A 21,077-nucleotide genomic window follows, 5' to 3' on the forward strand; every position below is an offset into this window, starting at 1 on the left:
CATCTGACTTATTTCACTTAGCATAATGTTCTCTAGGTCCATCCACGTCATTGCAAATGGAGTTCAGCATAAGGAAGACAGTCAATGGAATTGTAACAGCTATATACAATGTCAGAGGGGTAGTAGATTGGGGGGGGTATCATTTTGTGAGTGGTGTAAATGTCTGACTATTACACTGTTTTGTACACCTGAAACTAATTTAAGAAAAGAAAAGAAAAGAAAAGAAAAGAAAAGAAAAGAAAAGAAAAGAAAAGAAAAGAAAAGAAAGAAAAGAACTACCATCTCTGAGGAACATAGAGGGAGGACTCCGTCAGAATTATCACTGATTCCTCCAGGTCTCTTCCTAAAGGAATCTATTTCTTTCACTAAATTCTAACTAAATATGACAGTCAAAGCCAAAATGCTTCCCACAGGAATTTTGCCCTTTCCTTTTTCTAAACACTTTACATGATTTGAACAAAACCACTTTATGCTCAGTTACATAGGAGTTTTACCTACAGTATTTTAAAATAAGACAGCACTTTAACCTAGAGGAATGAATATCTAATGTTGAACTTGGAAACACTGTGTGAAGTAAACAGTGGAGAGAGATTTGAGGGGAGAGGCAACTTTATAAGGCTTGGCAAATCACAGCAAATGGCTATCCCCTAATTTAACCTATTGACCAAGCCAATTATGGTGACTGAATCAGGACAAAAGTGCAAAGGATTTCAATTCCTTTCTGAAGAAACTTAAAAGTATGCTGTAATTCTTTCTCTTAGGAAAAGTAGTAAGTAGAATGTGAATAGTTTTCATCTCCCCTTGGGCATCAAGGTTCTGAGTCTTGCCTTCATGTATGTCGACTCTGAAGGAATCTGATGTTTTCTGTAAGAAAATGGAAGGACATTTACTGGGCACCTACTATGTACTCTGCTAGGGGACTAACAACTTTATAAAGTAGGTACAGGGCCAGCCTCATGAGCACGTGATGAGTGCAATCACAAAGAGCCCTGCTCTCAGAAGGACCTTGCACTTGTTTGAAACTTCGGCTCTTGCCACCTTGAAATTTGTTCTTTTGCAAAGGTGACATTTATTTTTATTTATTTTTAAGATTTTATTAAAATATAGCTAACAAGCATTATATTAGTTTCAGGTGTACAGCATAGGTATTCAACATATATATACCTAAAGAGGTGATCACCATGATCTTTTCAGGAACCATCTGACACCGTACCATGCTATCACAATATTATTGACCATATTCCCTATGCTGTACGTTACATCCCCATGACTTATTTGTTTTATGCCTGGAAATTTGGACTTCTTATTCCACTTCACCTTTCCCCCTCCTTTTTTAATGTTTTAATTTCAGTTAATATTCAATATTGTTTTATATTAATTTCAGGTGTACAGAATAGTGGTTAGACATTTATATAATTTAAGACGTGATCCCCTTGACTAGTCTAGTACCCACCTGGCACTATACATAATTATAACCATATTATTGACTATATTCCCTATGCTTTACTTTACGTCCCCATGACTACTTTGTAACAACCTATTTGTACTTCTTAATCCTTTCCCCTTTTTAACAAAACACCAAACCCCCTCCCATCTGGCAACAATCAAAATGCTCTTTATCTATGAGTTTGTTTCTGTTTTGTTTGCTTGTTTATTTTGTTCTTTAGATTCCACATATAAGCGAAATCACATTGCACCTGTCTCTTTCTGTCTGACATACTCCACTCAGCACAACACCCTCCAGGTCCCTCCATGCTGCCACAGTTGGCAAGAACACACTCCCTTCCGTGGCAGAGCAATATTCCATTGTATATATGTATCACCTCCTCTTTATCCAGTCATCCATCGACAGACACCCAGGTTGCCTCCACATTTTGGCTATTGTAAACAATACTGCAATGAACATATGAACGAACAGTCCCCTCAAAGTAGCATTTTGGGTTCCTTCCAATAAATACCCAGAAGTAGTGGGATTACAGGGTCCTTCTTTGTCTCTTGTTATAGCCTTTGTTTTAAAGTCTGTTTTGTCTGGTATAAGTACCACTACCCCAGTTTTTTTATTTTTGTTTCCATTTTCATGAAAAGGTCATGAGAGGAGGTAAGCCCAGTATTTACCTACTCCTCCATAGTGACTGGATCCAAAAGGTCGCCATATTGAAATTTTTAATAATTTTATCTTTGAGCATGTGTTTGTGTTTTGGGTTGTTTTTTTTTGTTTTGTTTTTTTTAATTTATTGGGGTGACAATGGTTAGTATAGGTACATAGGTTTCAGGTGCACAATTCTGTAATACGTCATCTATATATCACATTGTGTGTTCACCACTCAGAGTCAGTTCTCCTTCCATCACCATATATTTGATCCCCTTTACCCTCATCTACCACCTCTCTTCCCCCTTACCTTCTGGTACCACTAAACTGTTGTCTGTGTCTATGAGTTTTTGTTCCTTTATTTGTTTGTCTTGTTCCTTTGTTGTTTTCAGTTTTATATCCCCTATATCAGTGAAGTCATATGGTTCTCGACTTTTTCTGTCTGACTTATTTCACTTCGTGTAATAATCTCAAGATCCATCTATGTTGTCACAAATGGCACTATTTCATCTTTTCTTATGGCCGAGTAGTATTCTATTGTGTATATATACCACAACTTCTTTATCCAATCATCCATTGAAGGATACTTTGGTTGTTTCCATGTCTTGGCCACCATAAATAAAGCTGCAATGAACATTGGAGCACATATATCTTTACGGATAAATGTTTTCAGAGGGTTGTTTTTTTTTAAGCAAACACGTATGTGTTTCATACGTGAAGTTCAATGGAACAATGGAGCATGCTTATGAGTTGAGTAGGTATGTGCATGTGTCAGCTGTAACTTGCAACTCCATTTGCCTATAGCATTCATGGTTTCTACAACATGTTTATTTCACTTTGAGTCTCACTAAAATCCAATGCATAATGGGTCCACCAGAATTCTATGGTCGTGTTTCATACAACACATCTGTGACTGAGTAAGCAGGGTCGCTGACAGATCGGAGAGTCCATGCTTTATCCTTTTGAGCCAGGACTTGCTTGGAACACAGAAAGAAGGTAATGGTATTCTATGAAACATGAATGACCAAGGAACCCTACTATATCTTTTTTTATCATGTTACTTCTCAGTACCACTAATGCTGAATATGATGTCAGAGAAAAGAAAGGGAAAGATAAGGCAACACACAGTTGGGTTCATTTCAGTCCTCCCTTCCTCATCAGTAAACCGAGGATAGAGAGAGTGTTGGTAGAATGTACACATATAAATAAGTAAAAAGTTAGTTTTGTGCAGCTTTCCCCCCACTGTTCTGGTAAAAATGAAATATATATGCATTTATGAGATATGCATGAAAGGTGACAATTCCACATGAGTTAAATGCCCTTATATTTGTATTTACAATTGTACACTGTAAATAGATATTGGCACTATACAATATAAAGATGTATGATAAAATTTATGGTAAGAATTTAAATTTTTAATTTTTCCATATTTATAATGATTATATTATAAGTAATAAAATATTTATAAAGGAAAAAAACTTTATATTAGTACTTTTAATCATACTTTTTTCCTGATTTTTGAACAAGGAATCTAGCATTTTCCTTTTGCTCTGGCCCCCACAAATTATGTCCCTAGCCCTGAGTAGGTACTATTGTCCCCTATTTACAATTTACCTTCTGGCTTCATTAGACTTTGTCCTAGATTCACAGCAACAGCTTCTAAGCCCTCTCTCTCGCCTCTCCTAGCAGCATTTACAAAGTCTGAGTCAGCAAGCATACAGACGAATAGTTAAGGGATCATAATTCTTTGGTACCTGTAAATTGTCAGTGAGAGAGTTATCTTGTTACCACACCTGCAGGGGGAATGTGTTTCTAAAGCTAGAAAATACAAAATAGGATAAAGAGCTTTACTTTTATTTTCTTGAAGTCATCATCCATATATTTGAGGTATTTTGTTCATATATATATATATATATATATATATATATATATATATATTCACTTTTCCCCCATAGAATTGTGGAGCTGCTGCCAAAGCTAAAAGAGTGAAACATTTGTGTCAAAAATTTTATCACAGTAACTCTTCCTTTGAGATTTTTAGAGAATTGAATATATTTTTTACCTATTTCCAGACATAGAACACAAATACTGCTGTTAAGAAAATTTCCCCTAAGAATGATGCAGCAAAGATGTTGCTGTCAAAAAAACAATAAATTATTCACTGATAATAATTTCTATAATACATTTTTGAAAGAGTAGAAATAACACTACATAAATATTCTTATTTGAACAACTTGAGAGGACATGCATAAACATAAATTGTATTTATAGGTTTAAAAATTGCACTACATGAAGTCTTGAAAAAATATGCCTTATGATTTTTTTAAATCCATGGAGTCTCACTGCTAGCCAAAGAACAAAATGAAAAGTGGAGGATGCAAAGACACACAACCAGGGACTTTTAGACCAAAGCTAAATGTCGTATATTGTCATAAAGTGTTTTTAAATAAGAGAGAAATTATAATTTTTCTTATGCCAAACACTGCTCATGTGGTCTCCATTCCCAAGGGGTAAAAAAATAGTGAGCCTACTATATAAGAACTAAAAGCAAATGGTATTCTTATTTAGAATATGGACCCTGAGAAATGACATGATTTTAACTTAAAGAAGCATAAGTTATATAAATATACTGTAATAAGTATGGGATTTGTGATATTGTGATAGCCAGCCTTCCAAGATTGCACCAATAATCACTGCCTCCTGGTACTCCTCATACTCATGACCTTAGGTAGTTTTCTCCCACAGTGAAGCATGGCTAGCCTGTATAACAAATACTGCAGAAATAGAAAACATTGCTGCTTCAGCCTTGTTCTATCTCGGATTATTAGCCATGCAGAATAGCAGTTGCCATGTCATGAAGTCATTCAAGCAGCCTGTTGAGAGCCAGGTAAGAAGGAACTACCATCTTTAGTATGACCAACTTGCCAGCCACATGAGCAAACCACTTTGGATAAAAATCCTCCAGCTCCCATTAAGCCTTTGTATGACTGCAGCCCTGGCTTACGTCTTGATGACAACCTCACGAGAGACTGCAAGTTAGAATCATCAAGCTAAGCTGCTATTGAATTTCTGATGCACAGAAACTGTAAAATAATGTTTATTGCTTAAAGAGCCAAAGTTTTAGAGTAATTTGTTATACAGCGATAGATAACTAATTCACTGGCCTTCGCATCCTGATGGGTAGATGTCCTGACATAAGACAGCTACATCTTGGTGAGAAGAAAGGAAATTGATTCTTTGCTTTATAAGTTAATAAACTAAATTTTATCAGGTTACCCAAAAGTGATGCATCTCTGGAAAACTAATCATGTCCACTAGATATTAAACTCACAACAGTATTGCTCTTAACCCAAAGTGCCAATTTAATAATTTACAAATGGAAGTGGACCGGCCATTGCTCAAAATGTTAGGTACCTTCAAGAAGCCAAATTAAAATCCAATGATTGTTTTATGAGGGTAGAATTAGAAAATGCGATCATGAGGTCTTTTTGCAGACTATACCCACAAACTATGAGAGCTGAATTTTTAAAATCTTTCTTTTTTCTAGAATGTTTCTTTTAAAAGAATTAGTCACTAGAATCAGAGCACCCTTTAAGCCTGCAAGCATAATAAGTTACAGGGGTCTTTAAAATTATCAATACTAGAACTATAACAGTTGTTAAGGGACTAAAAAACAGGAGTACAGCCCTAAGTTCTCAGGGAGAGCATTTATACTCTCTCATAAAACATCTCTTCATTTTACAATAGAAGCGCCCTGCTGATGTGCCCCAGCCATACCAGCACACTTCCCTGGTGAAAGTACTGCTGGGACCCATCAGCAAACAAAGCTCCCAATCTTCCCGTCCCTCTGAATGCCTCTCCCCCATATAAATGTAAAACAAACTGAGGTAGACCCAATGAGGAAAGTTTCTTTGCCTTTAATTTTCATTTACTTCCCCCTACTCCTCCTCCTCTACCAAATTCTTATATCAGCTCCTTTTACCTCCAGAGAGCTAATTCATCTAATGTCTGATAATCTATTTAATGTACTATCCTTCCCAGTGGGCTTGCACTTTTACCGGGTAAAAAGCCAATCTAGATGTATTTCAGGCTTCGGGGCCTCTGATAAGGTCGTGACTTTTAAGCTTCAGTATGTATAAAAATCACTAAGAACTTTTAAAAGTACAATTTCCCGGTCTCATTCCTACAGATTTTTAAAGTAGGGTCCAGAAACCTGCATTTATAACAACCTCCCCTACCCCCTGTGATGCTGAGGAAGTGATCTGAAGACGACTCTTTGAGGAAGTGTAAAGGAAGATATTTTGGGACTGAGGACATCTGTTATCAGAAGCCACCAGCAACTATGGCTTCTTCCCTCTTTTTTCACCAGTATCACCACCTCCTTGCAATTATAGTTACTTAATTTCCTAACCAGTTGGAATTATCCTGCTGCCCACTCTGCAAATCCAGACCCATGAGTGTCCACTTTCTCAACAGACATACAAATTGCACCTTGGTTCAGTTGGACTCCATTTTAAGGTCAGCCTCTTGTTCTCAAGCTCTGAGAGTTAACGCTAGTGACATAATTGATCCATATGCCATGATTCCCAGCTTAAGGCTCTTTCCTATTCTGTCCTTTTAGTACTTGTCTGCCCTCTAGGATTTCCAATCTATCCATCTCTGATGATTACAGACCCCATTCTGCCAAGCCAGGTATCTGACATCGACCCTCCGGAGACCCCGTTTTTCCAAGGATGGTTAATAGACCACTCACATCTTCTAAAATCTGGGTACTTGGGGATGGAATCCAAAAACACATGTTTAATAAGTTCCCCCACTGCACTCTGTATAAGAATCACTGGTTTTCAGCAACTTCTCAAAATTGCCTAACGATCAAAAAGCATCACAAGGTGAAAAACACAATTTCCTAGACTTTGACGTCCAGTGATTCTGATTGGGGAGGGGTTGGGCTTTCTTTGTGACAAATGTTCCAGGTAATTCTAATAACTGTGCAAATTGGGAAACCACGGCCTAAAGTAACGATTTAAGACTTTAACACAAGGATAGCTTTCTGATTTCAGTTTTATATTAGTTTGAGCTTGAAAACTAGAGACATGAACCTAGCCGGTATTAGAGAAGTAATCCTCAGAAGATGACAAGTAGCTTAACAAGGGGTCTTGCCTTGCACTTACGTTTCATCTCTCACATGCAAATATTTTAAGTGGTAATGAAGGGATTTTTAAACAACACTTGAGTCTAAAAACTCGTGTTGCAAGAGTGAGGTTTACCAATTCCCTTTTTAAAAGTAAATTACTTAAATTCTTTAAATCATGTTACAAAGCTAGTCTTGCAAATATAGCATTTAAACAGGAAAAATATTTGGCAGACATCCTACTACATTATATTTATTATATAAATAATATTGTTTATATTTTATTAATATACTATATAAATGATCTGTAATATAAAACAGTAGTTAAACTATTCATCTTTGAAACACTGTTTTAGGTACACAACTATTACTGAAGGGTTGTTTTTTTTTTCTTTTGATAAAAGTTTACTGATTCCTGTTTACCAGGCCCTGTTCTAGATGAGTATTTGGTTTATTCAACACAAAGTCTCTGCCTTCGTGGGGCTTACATTTGTCATATTGTCATGAAGACAATAAACAATGCTTTGTCAGATAGTGATAAATACTATCCAGAATAAGGGGATAGGGAGTGAAAGAAGAGGGGAAATGCCACATTTGATAAAGAGGTTAGGAATGGTTTCTCTAAGAAGCAAATGAAACAAGGGAATAAGACATGTCTGGTGGAAGAGCATTCTTCAGAGAGAGAACAGCAAGTGCAAAAGGCACTGGTGCAGTAAGGAAGCAACATGACCAGATGCCCAGGTTCACCATCCAGACATCCTTCATCAAAATACACTGCCTCTGAGGCATCAGGAGGTCCAAAGGCTGTTTATGCCATGTATAGTGTGTAGGTGTGAGGATGACTGAGAAAGCCCAGAGGTGGTCATGCTGCCCAGGTTGGAACAGAATTTGCGCCCTTCACATATACAACATTGACTCAGCGTCTCTGCATATCATAATAGAAACAGCTCTGATCTGTGGATCAGGAGACCTGGAGTTGATTTTTAAATATTCTGGGTGAAATGTCAGTGGCCCAGATCTCTTTCATCATTCCAATAGATCTCTCCTAAATCTCCAAATATCTTGGAATTTAATTTTTGTTGTACACACCATTGATTCCCTAAAATAAATAGTGAGAATGGGAAGGGAGGTTCAAATTTTGGATAATAAGACCAGTCATCTGCGTACCTCCTTTTTTAAACTGTTTAACAACAATAAAATTACCAAAAGTTCTAATTTCCTAGATGGAAATCTATCAAAAAATGGTTAAAATATTGAGGAACACAGCTAGAAGTTGGAGGTAGAAAATGCTACATGGTCTCCAGTTTGTGCACATAACGATACAGAGTTTCTCTCTTTGATATTGTCATTCTTGGGGAGAGAAACTACTGATTTATTGAGGAACTAGTGATTTTTTTATAGTCTTCATGTGAGGCAGCAAGGAGCAATGAAAAAAGCACTAGGATTTGGAACACATAAGACCTGAGTTCAAATCCTGACTGTCATTCATCAGCTGTATGACTATGCAAATGATATAATATTTCTGCATGTCATAATATTTCTGCTTCAACCATAAAAGATAACAGTTCTTTCTATGAAAAGTTATACTGAAATAATGTTTTTAAAATAAGAGATAAATTATTTATGAAAATGCTACATGAACTGCTGCTATACAAACATAATGTATGATTTTCCAACTCTGCCTTATTCAATAGTATAATTTTCTTTATCCCAAAAGACTGTTTACTTTACAAAATATTTTTACCCACCTTATTTCCCTCTTATGTTCTATTGTGCCATTCAAAGCTTTTTCAACAATGTGCCTGCCAAGTTCAGAGATCTTTGGGCCCATCTGGCCTTGGACACACCCAATGCCAATGCAAACGATCCGTGCAGGAACCGGGAATGGCCGTAATGCTCAGGACCCTCACAGTGGTCAAGCCCCTGAAACACTCTCTATCCCAAGCCTGTGACCAGCCCTGGGCCCAGAGAGCTGCTGCTTACACCCTCTTCTCACTCACTCTACTAGCTTCCTACTGCTGTGGCAACAAATTACCGCACACTAAGGGGCTTAAAACAATACACATGTATTCTCTTACAGTTCTGGAGGTTAGAAGTCCAAAATGGGTCTTACTGAGCATGCTAAGTGGTCAAGGTGTGGTTAAGGCTGAGTTACCTCTGGAAGCTCTAGGGGAGAATCTGTTTCCTTACCTTTTCCAGCTTCTAGAAGCTATCTGCATTTCTTGGCGCATGGCCTCGACCTCCATCTTCAAAGGCAGCAACACAGCATCTTCCAATCCCTCTCTTCAGGAGCTGTTATTCTGCACACTACACTTGCTCTATCTACTCTATTTTTTGAGGCTGTCTCAAGTTTAGCTGCAAAGTATGAGCCTATGTGCTTAGATCCCCACTACATTGCTCCCAATAAAAATATGGATACAGACACCTTTCATTTTAAAGGTTGATATTGCTAATCTCTGTGGAGGAGTTAAGAGAGGCAATAAAAGTACAAAATGAGGGACATTATAAGGGTCCAGGAAAACTTACAAAGTCAGAGATAGACCACTGGATAAGAGCTCAGACTTTAGCCTCCACAGGATCTGAGTGAGAGACCCAGTCACAAACTTTGAATTAACAATGTCTCGATGTATTCATGTTGTTATTACCGAAGTCAGATTGTGGACCTGTTTCAGGTCAAACCAGCCTTCTCTGGAAGCGGAGAATGGGACAGGATTGAAAAGACACAGCAAGAGTATGTGGCAGGAGACTTTAATGTCCTGGTTGGGGCACAGCCTCTGGAATCAGGCTGCCTCGCAAACTGCTTCAACTCTCAGTGTGTGTAAAGCACTTAGAACAGTGCCTGGCACACAGGACCAGCTACAGAAGTAAGGTGGGTTTTGCTGTGATGATGGGGGTTTCCATATGGCCATGTAAGAAATGGTCTAAGAGAGAGCGAGCCTTGATGCTATTAACATATAAACATAGGGTAGGGATGATTACCACCTGGATAACAATGAAAGTGTTAGCTGAATTTGAGTGTTTACTGTGTGCCAGGCACCTAGCTGGGCAATTTATATGATCTCATTTCATTTCCACAACAACCCTATAAAGCAGGTCTATTGTAGCTGCCATTTAACTGTGAAGTTTCTATAATCTTCTTTTTTCCCATTCCAATACCCCAGACAGTGTTATTTCTGACCTCCCTGGCTTTGTTCACACACTCTCCTCCACTGATCCTCACCAATCTATCCCACACATATCCTTTGCCTTACCATCTGCCCACCTCTCTCCATGCCCTCCCAAGCCGGCTTAGGAATTCTTCCTCTATTTTCCCACAAAATGATGTTCATATCACTATCATCACAGGTACAAAATTCTCTTTTATGTATCCCTCTCCCCCATTACATTGTGACCTCTTGAGAGTCGGGGCCACCTATTCTTAACAGTTATAATCTAGCCTCTTAAATAACTAGGACAAAATAAGTGTTCAAGAAAGGAAGAAAATACTGAAAGATTAGATGAAGGAAATCATCAGAGAAGCATACAAAACATACAAAGATATATTATACGGCGATAGCCAAATCACAAATTGGAATAAAATCTCCAATAATAGGGATAGGTTAAATGCATTCTATTTCCTCCATAATTTCTCTTCCATGTTTCCAAGATATTTAAAGTGGAAGAGTACTACATTAAATAAGCAGGATACAAAATTACATAAATATAATAATATTATACCAACTGTGTTTTAAAAATAACCATATATAAATAGAAAATATACTGTAAGTAACAATATAAACAGTAATTGTAAATTACTGTTTGTGGGTGAGTAAATTGTGGGTAATTTTATTTTGTCCTGAAACTTTTTTATTTTTTGAATTTTCTATTGAAAACCAGATATTTTTCCCCCTCCTCCTTCCTCCTTCCCCCCCACCCCAAAGCTCACTGGCCCATGTGGGAATCAAACCAGCGACCTCGGTGTTAGGAGAACAGAGCTCAACCACCTGAGCCACCCAGCTGCCCCTATAAATGTTTTTATAATACACATTCATGTTTTTAAAAATTAGAAAATTCAGAGAAACAAAAATTAAAAAATTAAACATATAATCCCACAATAAATCGGTAGATAGATACACAGATAGATGTATATAATGTGTTATTTAATAAGCTAAAGCTAATAGGGTGCAATCCGGAAACATCTTACTTTTTTTACCACCTCCTTCAGATTGGATCTGTCACCTCTCCCTTCCCCTCCTCTCGACGAGTGGATTCCATTCCTTTGAGAGTCACTTTCAGCAAAAACAGTCTATTCTCGCCCCCATTTCAGAACTGATCCAAGGAGTAGAGACCTACTATAGGAGCCAGATGAAGGACACTGTTTTGTTCTCTCCCATTTCTTGCTTTACCTCCTCTCTCCTTCTGGCTGAGACAAGAGATTGCATTCAACTAGCAAGAGGGATGGAGTTTAGGGGTTACCACAGGGTAAGGTGGGAAGGGGGGTGGTAAAATAGGGGGAAAGGGAGTCAAATATATGGTGGTGGAAGGAGAACTGACTCTGGGTGGTGAACACACAATGCAATATACAGATAATGTATTACGAAAATGTACACTTGAAACCTATAAAATTTTACTAACCAACATCACCCAAATAAATTTTAAAAAAATGTAAAAAGAAGAGGGATGAGAAGAAAATGTCTTTTTTATTCAGCTGATTGATACCCTTGTATCAATTATCCACTGTCATGGCAGGCAAACAAATTCTAATTCTCTCTCATGGGGTGAAGAGCATTATTTTCATCCTTCTTTAGAGACATCTGTGCACCTCCGTGCACATCCCTAAGCCTGTACCATCCCTGGACACCAACGATGCTCTCTAGGGCACAAACACTCCCCTCAGTACCTGCCTTTTGGTGGTTCACCCACAGGCTTTTTCCACTAGAGCCTCCCTGCCCCCCTCCCCAGAACAAGCAGCCTTCTTGGGGGAGACACTATAAAGGCCATTAACACCCTCCTCAGTGTCTACCTGGTACACAGAACTCACAAATCTTTGTCCCCACCTATTCCCATTGCTGCCCTATCTCAGCCTCCCAAAGTCAGGACTGTCCAAGTGAGAGGAAGTCACCAGTTTCAATCCTCCTTATCTTTGTCCCCAAAGCCCTGGACACAGGTATCTGGTTCTCTCATGCAATCTCTCATGTTTCACATCTGTGCATGTGAGCTGCTCAGTGGGCATCCAGAAGAGCAACACAGTGCAGGCTCCCCTTCTTACAGGTACCCCTCCAACAACGCGGGGTCCTCTTACAGCTCCCTCCATGTGGCTCCTGGAGAAGACTCAAACACCCATCTTACTACCGTATTTCCCAGAAAGTAAGACCAGGTCTTATATTATGGTTTGCTCCAAAAGACGCATTAGGGCTTATGTTCACGGGATGTCATCCTGAAAAATCATGCTAGGATTTATTTTCCGGTTAGGTCTTATTTTTCAGAGAAACACGGTACCATCTCGCTTTAAAGAATCCTCCTAATGAACGTTCAGGCGTAAACAGGCAGCCGCTGCTGAGGGATACTGGCCCCGGACCGTCTGGTCCGGGAGCTCTGGCACGTCGCCCAGCACCTCTTCTTGAGGATTTAGACAGAATTCCATGACAGCAGAAGAAAGGGTCATTTCGCCAGTTATCTACAGGTGCTTTCACAAAAATAGGATTTTATGTATGCATTAATAAGTTATGTTTCAAAATGCATTCCTGGCCTATTATGTCCTTGGTATATTAAGAGGAAAAAAGATGCAGATGATGAAATCCCAGTGCTTTAGAAAGCCTGCCATCCAGCAGGGAAGAAAAGACATACGAATAAATAACTCTAATAAAAAGCATTACAAATGCTGTATAAGTGACAAAACCAAAGCATTATAGGTGATACAGAAATGGAAGATTGCTTCCAGTGTGGAGTATAAAGGAACATTTCTCAAAAGAGGTTAATTTTCAGTCAGATTCTGAAGAATTGGTAAGATCTCAACAGCGTGACACGGAAGTGGGAGAACCCACATTCCAGAGATGGGAGCTGCAGGAGTAAAAGTGCAGAGACCGAAAAGTGTAAAATTTCTTCCAGGAATACTGAGTCGTCTAATTTTCGGGGGAATACAGTACCGTGGAGAACTGGGAAAATGTCTCGGGGCTGTGTCGTAAGGGCCAGCTACCGAATCTGGGCTATTCATTTGGCAGGAGGGAGGCTCTCAGGAATTGTGAATGGCAAAGAGACACCAAGCTGTGCGAGGGCATCAGGCATGAAGGAAAGTATCATGGAAGCATATGCAACCATCCCTGGCTGACTAGGACAGTGGCAGGAGGAATGCAAAGGAACGCACACTGATGCAGGTGACAATCCATAACCTTTCAAGTATTCAGCCCATCAATCACCCGGATAACAGCAACAGAACCTTGCTGGGCAGACTTGGGCTTGACTGTTCGCTAATCATGAAGGATTTACACTGAGAATATGCATTCCCACTTCATATCCCCCTCAAAGCCAGGGAAATGAGTTTTCAGAGGCTGTTTTGTGTGAAGGGTCCAGGCTGAAGTCATGGAAAGAAACAAAGTTAACGAGGTCATCAGGGAATCAAACTCACCAACCGAGACCAAGGGTCATAGGCACATGTCAGGAAGTTTAAATGGCAGGAGGGAGGACAGAGGAAAGGGGTGGCAAACTGACTTATATCTTCTTGAACCTGCCTCCAGAATAACATTTCCCAAAATAGCAAGACATTGAAACACCAATGGTAAGTAATGATCTGTGCTGACTGAGAAATAACAATAAATGCTACGGATGGATTGTGAACATTTTAGACTTGTGGTGCTAATTTGAAGTGCTATACGGTACTCAATTTCTGCACTAGGTGCCCAAATAATGTGTCGATTCATGACCAAGAATTCTTCATGTCGTAGGCTGTCTTTATTGTTATTATCATTTAAATGCCAAGTTTAATGGTTACTACAACTTTGCAGCACCGGAAACCTGGACCAGCACCCTGTAGCTACCTTGATGTTTTGCCTTGATGATCGATGCCAGATGTAATTAGTGATCAAATGTTTCAAGATTAGGTCAGAGGGAAAATAATGAAAGAAGAAGCTGTCGTGAGCAAATGAAGGTCACCTTTGTAGAAGCAGGAACACCAGTTGTGCATGTATAGCAGAAAATCTACGGGCTTTTTTGGTGGTGCTGCACTGCCACCTGGAGGCATAGCAAAGTGACCATAACATGCAGCATAGTTACCACTGTTAAAATTGAAAATCTGAAACAAATGCAAGTACAATTAAGGGAAAACAGAAAACATGTGAGATTCTACAGTAATCTTTCCAAAGAACTACTGCCACAACAGGATATAGAAATGGCTTCTGAATCAAATATAAAGCGAAGGGTATTTTGAAGGAAAGGATATGCATTTTCCCAGAAATCTGAAATACAAGGGTGAATGAATTAACAATGGAACTTAAAGCAGTGTGAAGATCAATATGTAAATGGGTAAAAAGAAATTGGGGGAGAGGACAATAAAAGGAAAAGTTTGCTGGGAAGGCAAGCGCTATTCATGACTTGACCAGCAAACGATGGTACAAAAGATGGAGGGCAGAGAATTGGGAGATTTGGTCAAAGGGTACAAACTTTCAGGTGTCAGAGGAATAAGTTCTGAGACCTAACATACAGCATGGTGACTATAGTAAATAATAATGTACCATGTACTTGAAATTTCCTAAGAGAGTAGAACACAAACAATGATAAATACGTAACATAATAGATATATTAATTAGCTTGATTGTGGTAATCATTTTACAATGTATTTATCAAAACATCTCATTATATTCCTTAAATATATACGATTTTTATTTGTCAATCATTCCTCAGTAGAGCTAGAAAATAACATATGATCTGTGAGACTAGAGCAGTTCCCTTCCCCAGGAAAAATTAAGGCAGCCTTCACATCTTCTCTGGTCATTTTAAATAATACCAACTTTTGTCCCTTAGAGCAGATGCCTCTGAAACTGAGTCACATTCCCTTGGCCTACCCCTGATTTCAGCACCAACTTTGGGGGACAGTTCTGGGTAAGCTTAGACTCATCCAACAGTAATTGGACTAACAAAATGATAGAACATCCTACAAGGTGAGAAACCAATTCAGGGATGATACTCTGTAAGAGAGAGGTGCAGTACATGCAGTTTCAACCAATGGCTGATGAAGAGATCTGTGACCCAACAACTGAATACATGGGGACAGAACCAAGAGATGAGTGTGGTATTGGCCTGTCTCTCCATCACTCCCAGTGACTCCACATGCAGAATGTGTGTTTCCCTTCTCACCATCTTGGGCTCTCTGATTAGAGATTTCCACCAGGGGGCATGGCAAGGACTGCACTGAACCTGACACTACAAATAACAACCTGATTATTTGGGATCCTTATGCCAGGGGCCCCGGAGACAACAAAATATATGACCTCTGCAGGGACAGTGAACTCTAGTTATCATGAGGAACCAAGACTGCTGCTATATCATGGGGGCATGGAGAGATATATTGGTACATGGGATATCCAAATGTATCTTCTGGTGTTTTCATGTCCATTTATAACAGCAAACGGGCAACTGCAGCAACCAATGCCTGGTAAGAGCAAGGCAACCAAGAGTTTGGACCTCTCAGGGATGAGGGTCTGTCTGGATCACCCTGCCAGAGAAGTAAACGACACCCGTCAAAGTGCTAAAAGACATCTAGGATGGGTAGTAAAAAAAAAAAAAAAAAATGTCAGTCGTGGCCTTGTGACCCACTGCAATAGCAGGGACTAAAATCCTGTTCTTCTAACCTACTGTAGTAAGTCTTACATAGATATTGAAGCCAACCATCTCCTTAAAGACTCAGTGAAAAAGTAGACTGAATGTGGGGTACATGTGAATATAAGCTACGTGAGTGAGGAGTGGACAACAGGAAATGCCTGTGGTGTGTCTACATCCCATCCTCAAGGCCCACCTCTGATTTCAGCCATAACTGTGGGGGACAGCGCCACATGACCTCAGACTCACCTCCAGCCTCCTGCTCCCCATTTAAAGCAAACGCTGCACTTCTTTCTCCTGCTTGCAAGAATCACCTCCCAAATAAAGTACCTGCTTCCAAATCCTAGTCTCTGGCTCTGCTTCCTGGGGAAAGCAGATTGTAACACACATTTCTCTTCTTCCATTCTCACTGCCTTTGTATTATAGTGGCATCGCTGCCGCTGCTGCTGCTGCTATCGCTGCTGCTTTTACTTTCTCCCCCCAATCCTGCTGTTCCCAATGTCCCCTACCACATCCCCCAGGTCCCAAAAGCGAGCCTCAAAGACCAGCAGTTCTTCTGTCCTTTAAAGGCCTGTGTTCAAGCCACCAGACCTCCACAAACGAGTCACTTATTTGAGGTTCTTTTTAAACAGACTTTATACGGAGGCTTTCCCATCTGCCTACATTTTCAAGTATAGAATGTTTATAACACAGTGACAGTCAGACTCTCAAAATCTGTTAGTTCTTTTCCCCATCAATCCAAAAGGATTCATTAACCACGGGATAATCAGGAGATACAGAGGATTACTATGAAACCTAGCCTGCCAAGCTCGTGCTTCTCCTGTCAGCAGTGAACAGGTGAGGTTTATAGTCCCAACATTTCCTTTCTCCTCATCGCCGTACCTTCTGCTCCCCAAGTGCTTCTGTACACTCTCAGGGTAAAGGTGGAGAAAGATAAGAAAATTATACGGTACTCCTTTCCCTAAATGCCAGATACCAAATACTGGTCCGAGTGTTTCAGCCTAGACCTTTCTATGTGTCTTAGAATGGAGCTGTGACTCACCCTAGACTCTGGGGGAAAGACACTTACCCTGTAACCAATTGGTTGTGTCTCAACCAGGCACTGTCCCTGCTGTATAAAGTTCTCAGGGGAAAGACTATATACCATGTGCAACATACAAGTTCATCGGTGGTCACTCATGAAAGAATAATAGTTAGGTAGTAGGAGAGGGACGCGGTGGGTGGAGGGGAGAGAAAAGAGAAAAAAAGCAACCGTTCTGTGGCGTGCTGAAGTGCTCATGCTAAGAACAAATGGCTCACCAGGCCTCTGCTGCTGTGCTACATGTGGCTCTGTCATAACTACGATCTAATTTCCAGGGTTATATGAAAAAGTACCCATGGCACCCTTGTGGCACAGCAAAGGGGCGAATTCAGAAGCAGCCGGATGGCTCGGTTGGTTAGAGCCCAACAACAGGGCTCTGAACAACAGGGTTGCCCGTTTGATTCCCACATGGACCAGTGAGCTGCACCTCCCACAGCTAGACTGAAGACAACGAGCTGCTGCTGAGCTGCTGGAGGGGCAGCCGGATGGCTCAGTTGGTTAGAGCGCGAGCTCTCAACAACAAGGTTGCCGGTTCAATTCCCGCATGGGATGGTGGGCTGCGCCCCCTGAACTAAGATTGAAAACGGCGACTGGACTTGGAGCTGAGCTGCACCCTCCACAACTAGATTGAAGTCCAATGACTTGGAGCTGATGGGCCTGGAGAAACACATTGTTCCCCAATATTCCCCAATAAAAATTAAAAAGACAAATGGGGTGGGGGATGCAAATTCAAACCAGACTTAAGCCTGTGGCCCTTAAACCCTATAAAACAAGTGTTGCCACAGCGGAAACTCCTAACCAGGATGACACTAATTTGAGGCTCTCTGGAAAAAGAAATTTATAAACATGAGCAGGTTAGAGGACCCTTCTTCACCCTTGAAGTATATCCAGCAATACACACACACACACACTCCCCGAAAACCAAAAGAGAAAGATCTCTGGATACAGGGGGAGGAAACCAACAATTAAAAATAACTGAAACAAAGCACCAAAATTTGATCCAAATGAAAACCCCAAATTTACTATTAATAAAAGAATTTATACAACAAAAGATAAAAGGGCATAGATTGGATTTTGGGCTTATATAACAGGGTCTGAATTAACTTTAATATCGTATGATGAAATGCAACAATTGGCCAACTTTTATGGACTTAATCAATACCAGAGATTCCACTGTATTTAATCAAGGTACTCCCTATACTCCTAGAGGAGTTAAATATAAAATAGGGGACAAATAGTTATGCCTCATCTCAACCATTGGAACTATTTCCTTTCCTAAATTACCCCAAAGCTACAGCATTGCCCTACAATATATCACAGTGGGCATGGATGCTCTGACCCAATGAGGAATAAATTAAAATTACATTAAGGTGTTGGCACCTGACAAAATGGGATACCATGGACCTTCTCCCCCTGCTAATATATGAATATGGCCCAATGTAAATTAAAATATTCAATAATTGAAGCTCACAGGTATAACATGACACTGATGAGCTTCATTGGAAACACTCATTTGGGACACACAATGACTCACCAATGAGCTCAGAGAAGGGAGTGAGCCACTGTCCCACGTATAATGCAAGGCCCCACCGCCTCAGTTAAACTCCTAAAAAGCATTCAGTAAACCAAGGGCTACTCCATCCCGACAGTGTCAAAAAACAGTTATTGACCATCTCAGCATCCACAACGTATCTTTGTTCTTTTTGGGTTCTGGAGAAAACATATTTTTTCATTTATAAATTTTCCTTAAGCCCATTTATCTATTACTTGCAAATCAACCCAGGCTGAATGGGGCCCTTCCAACAAAAGGCTCTAGAATCTAACCGAATTGCAATACAACAGGCATTCTGATTAGTGGCCCAGAGACGCCGTCACTATGAAAGCATTAGCAACCTCCTCTCAAGCCTCGTGGAGTCTCTGGCCCTACCTGTGACAGCTGCAAGTTTTCCATAGGTTTCTTGTGCAAGAAACTACTCTCCTTAGTCTGTGCTACTATATACACCATTAGAACAGCAACTGCTGGCCACAGATGGTCTCTTCTGGAAATAGAAGCTCTTACAGACCCTGAGTTCATGACGCTGCAGACGCAGCTGCCCATTATGCTTTGGGACATGGAAGCAGCACCCCATAACCTCGGCAAAGCTAGGGAGGCCTACTTGCTACAGAATGGAGCCAAACCTGGACCCTCTACCAGACATCTAATATATTACCACACTCATATAAAAACATAGACTTTAAAGCAAAAAGTATTACTAGAGATATGGAAGGTCACTTTATCATCTTAACAGGTTTCCTTCACCAGGAAGTTAAAACAACGTCAATTTATATACCCCTAATTCCCATCCCTCTTTGTTAGGTTCCCGTGGATACATTAAAGTCCAAATATGAAGAAATAGAAGTCTCAAGGAAATCAGAGCCTGTAGTCCTCTCCTTTAATCTCTCATTTCACTCCGTGTCAGCAGGAGGGTAACCTCAGAGGCCTGGCTGCCTTCTTAGCTGCAGCCCTGTGGTCTCCCCCTGGAGTGAGTGGTACCCCTTCAGCACCACCTAAATTAAGGTAATCCTGACCTCCGTCCTCAGGTGTCTCACTTCAACATGTCAGTAAAACACCCACAAATATCAATGCCACTCCCCTACATTTTTAAAAGAAGTTTGGAACCAAATGTGATTACTGCCCCAGTGGCATTTCCTAGACAAAGCAAAATTCCCACATGCCGTCCCCTACCATGACCGTAGCAGAGAACTGGTGTTACCTGAGAAAAGGAAAATAGACAGGGGGGAAAAAATGCAACAGAAAAAAACGAAAGTTCTCCATGGTTTCCTTCTTGTCAGGATGCTGGTCAGTCCATGCTAAACCTTTGGAGACTACAGCTTATGAAATTAAATGCAATTAAATTCAATTAAATACAAGGCTTACAGAAACTCAAGGTATTAGTAATCTGTGAGGTCGCGGTTGTTTTCTTTTTTCCTGCGGTCCAAAAAGCAACAATCTTTGCCAAGGGATTGTCACCAAAACTTGTTCTCCTCGTTGTTTGTTTGTTTGTTTGTTTGAATTCCCGAGGACTTGGTTAATCTTCACTATTCCAAGGGCAACATCAAAAAATGAAAGCCCAAATGAATCAAAGTCCCTTGCCACCATCTAGTTTGCCACTGTCCAAGGACCTGATCTTCCCCGGAGAACAGAACTTGCCCTCGCTGAAAGACAAAGTTAGGAGGAGAACGGGCCAGTGCTGCCTAACCGCAGATACATCCTCAAAGCCTGAGCACCCAAGCTCCGCCATTCTCAGGTTCGTTTTCTCCAGCTCCAGCCAGAATTTGCCCTTTCCCTGTGTACTCTGCACCTAACACCTGAGCTGTTTCTGCAAGTCGACAAGCTCGAGAGATTCTCCTCGCCCTGAAAAAATACTTCTCTCCCCTAGCAAGACCAGAACCCTGCTCGCTCAGGCTTTGGTCTCAGTCAAACCTGTTCTGACCCCACAATGAACCTTTTTACTTGCCAAACCCAGCTCCGGCCCCACGCCAGCAATACCATCTGCTGCAGCTGGGCTGCCACAATTTAAGCCAGCTGCGGCCTGCCACACAAAGCCGAAGTCTTCCAGACAGCACTTCGACTCTATGAATTCCAGGCTCTCTGTTTATACTCACTCAGCCCCACAGCGAACAAAAATTTAGGACTGCAAGGTGAGGTCGGCATGACATTAGGCTGCCCTACTACTCACCTCACCTGCCTGCACATTTTCCAACCACAAGAGCTATAGTTAAGAAACAGTAACCAGTGTGGAAATTACTACTTTATTAACACCCAAGCCAGTACCCACTAACCTCCAACGCTGAGGTGACAGAAGCTGAAGTGAAGAATGTGGCTTAGTCCTAAAGGCTAAAATGGGGCTTCCCACCTCTGTCCACATTGAAAATGGCAAGGCCTGAAGAGAAAAGAGACTCTGCCATCACATAAGCGCCCAGTTGCAGACATGGAAGAGTGGAAA

The sequence above is a fragment of the Rhinolophus ferrumequinum genome, chromosome 6, assembly GCF_004115265.2.
Source record: "Rhinolophus ferrumequinum isolate MPI-CBG mRhiFer1 chromosome 6, mRhiFer1_v1.p, whole genome shotgun sequence".
NCBI classification, from domain to species: domain Eukaryota; kingdom Metazoa; phylum Chordata; class Mammalia; order Chiroptera; family Rhinolophidae; genus Rhinolophus; species Rhinolophus ferrumequinum.